At 25.7% G+C, this 3281-nt stretch overlaps 1 long non-coding RNA gene across 1 annotated transcript; it reads left to right on the top strand.

Moving 5' to 3' along the window:
• Positions 1 to 2530: 2530 nt before the first annotated feature.
• Positions 2531 to 3067, top strand: LOC149250379 (uncharacterized). The gene is made up of 3 exons (XR_016265943.1): positions 2531 to 2714; positions 2821 to 2885; positions 2970 to 3067. It is a non-coding gene; the product is annotated as an uncharacterized LOC149250379 (long non-coding RNA).
• The last annotated feature ends 214 nt before the right edge of the window (positions 3068 to 3281 follow it).

The raw sequence follows: 3281 nt of genomic DNA, 5'->3' as shown, positions 1-3281 counted from the left end.
ATAATAATTATAATTTAAAGGTTCCTAACCATTAAGAAAATGTGTTTCTAAAACAATTAATTCTATATGTCTCCATTGTTTTAAAAAAATAATGACATATAGGTCGATATTAATCTTAAGAATGAATTATTATTTTTGTTTTATGTATTTATAAATATTTTTAATGGGTTGTCTAAAACCTATATGTTTAGGAATTTTTGGTTGGAATTTGACAATTTTTTGTTGACTCAATATTAATTATTATTGTTTAAAATGGTTTTTTGAGTGCATACACTTTGATTGTGAAGAGTTTACAACTCAAATTTACTTGTAATTCCAAACAATCTTTGCCAAATTATAAATAATAGAAAATCTAACAACACATGAATTTAAACATATATTAAGGTATTTAAAGTTTATTTTAAAAAAATTTGAAAAGATTTTTTTTATTTAATTAATCTATTCTTATACAAATTTTTATTATACAATTTTTTTTTTGTAATTATAATTTATGCAACAATTAAAAAAAAAGTTACACTAAGAGATTTAATATAACTTTTTATAATATAATTTTATATAACTTTTTATAATATAATTTTATAAAATCCATATCTTATTTTGCTAACATATTATAATATGTATGTAATATAATGAGGAGAGTTTTTTCATTATTCTCTTATATAGTTGTATAATTCTATTTCTTTCAAAAAATTAAAAAAAAATGTTTAAACAGTTCTCAATAACATATTAAACACATTTAATTATTTAAATTAATACATTCCAACTAAACACATATACATTGTCCAAATTCCTATAATATTAATAACAACCAATTACATTTAAAACCCACATTACACATATACATTATCAGAATTTATTTTAGTTATATGTTTTAATTATAAATGTAACGTGAATCATAGATAACCACCTAAATAAGGAGTAGTCTTTAAGATGTAATAACCACCTAAATAAATTTTGGTTGGAATTTGAAATTTTTGTTGACTCAATCAAAATGAATCAATATCAAATTAAAATTATATTATTAAATTTCTAAAACAACACATTCTTATATATATATATATATATATATATATATATATATATATATATATATATTCATATTTATAATTAATCTAAAATCATTTTACTTGTTTATTAATAAAACAATATATTGTTAATATCATAAGATAATCCTTGTAATGGACTGCATTAATATCACGATTTAATCATTCTAATGGACTAAATTAATATCTACATGATTATGATTATGTGGCATATGGAGGTTAAATTAATAAATATTAGGAAATGTAAATAATAAAAAATGTAGTTTGTTTAAAGTTTGTGATATTTTTCAGCATAATTTTATATATTTCTAAAATTTTTAATTATTAGAATTTCTTAATATTTATTAAGATAGTCTTATTTAATAATGAAAAAAATAATCATAAAGTAATCATAATAATTATAATTTAAATGTTATTAACCATTAAGAAAATTTGTTTGTAAAATAATTAATTCTATATGTCTCCATTGTTTTAAAAAGATAATGATATGCAGGTTGATCTTAATCTTAAAATTGAATTATTATTTTTATTTTACGTATTTACAAATATTTTTAATGGGTTGTCTAAAACCTAGATGTTTAGGAATTTTTGGTTAGAATTTGACAATTTTTTGTTGACTAAATCTTATTTTTTATTGTTTAAAATGGTTTTTCGAGTGCATACACTCTAATTGTGAAGAGTTTACAACTCAAATTTACTTGTAGTTCCAAACAATAGTTGCCAAATTATAAACAATAGAAAATCTAAGAACACATGAATTTAAACATATATTAAGTAAGGTATTTAAGGTTTATTTAAAAAAATTAAAAGGATTTTTTTATTTAATTAATCCATTCTTATATATATTTTTATTATACAAGGTTTTTTTTTAACTATGATTTATGCAACAATTAAACAAAGGTTACACTAAGAGATTTGATATAACTTTTTATAATATAATTTTATAAAATCCATATCTTATTTTGCTAACGTATTATAATATGTACCTAATACAATGAGGAGGTTTTTTTCATTATTCTCTTATACAATTATATAATTTTATTAATTTCAAAAGAGTTAAAAAAATGTTTAAACAATTCTCAATAACATATTAAGTACATTTAATTATTTAAATTAATACATTCCAGCTAAACATATATACATTATCCAAATTCCTATAATATTAATAACAACCAATTACATGTAACAAACTAGCACACAATACCAAACTATAAATATATATACAAATAAAAAAATTTCTTATTAACATTACACTGTTCACAATGTTCACATTAGGGTGGTACTCTAGGGTTAGCTGGCGGGTAGGTGTTAATGAGTAATCACGCCTATGCATTAAAATCTACCTAACATGCATGCATCCGAAAAAACCTCACCATTAAAGTGGAGGGAACCCGAGCTGTGTACACTGACACAACAATATTCATTTTAATGTTGATAACACTGGATGGAATAGTCTCGACCACATCAACTGATCCCAACCTCACCGTTGGATTGGAGAAGATCCACGGTGTCGGTGACTTGAGGATTACACTGCAGATTAATGCACTTTACGGCAAGGTTAGGGTCATTTGGGTTATGCGATGATATTTGGGTTCGGCTCTGCGACAGAGAGCAACCCGGATGGCTGTATGGCACCACCTCCTGCCAGCACCACTTCTATGGGTTTCACAGGTATGGTGGAACTGACCTAGACACCCAGTCTCATCTGATAGATTTTCTTTAAACCTTCCTCATTTGGTACACAAATCTGATTCATTCTCCTCGTCCCATTTAGCAGGTTGAATCGTTGATGGCTGGAATCTCTACACCGGAAGGACGCGTTGGTTCACTCTACAACCAGAGGTAACTTGTTAAGATGTTAAGGATGATCTCTCATGGTTTTATTTTTTCTAAAGAAACCCTAATGACAACGTTGTGCTCTTTCAGGTATACTCTTCATTCCATCGCTTGGACAACCTCTCTCAGGTAATTTATTCTCTTCTCAGGACTTTACTACTAATTCGCTTGACTTTCGTGTTTAATCCACTACGTCTCTCATTCGCAGGTACTTTCATGTTGTGGTATGAATAGTTATGTTCCAGGAGGATTCATAATGAAACCCCTCTCTTACAACAGTCATTGCATTCAATTTTCATGTCGGTACTCTTTCAGGTTGATCTTGGCGATTGTGTTTTCAGGCGACAGATCTTATTACTTGAGGGACTGTTCCATTTTAATGCATTACGATTTTTGGGTTTA

The sequence above is a fragment of the Pinus tabuliformis genome, chromosome 7 (assembly GCF_031772625.1).
Source record: "Pinus tabuliformis cultivar Carrire ecotype Pingquan chromosome 7, CPIR1, whole genome shotgun sequence".
NCBI lineage: Eukaryota > Viridiplantae > Streptophyta > Pinopsida > Pinales > Pinaceae > Pinus > Pinus tabuliformis.
The sequence above is the reverse complement of the archived record's forward strand: the minus strand, read 5'-3'. Positions and strand labels throughout refer to the sequence as shown.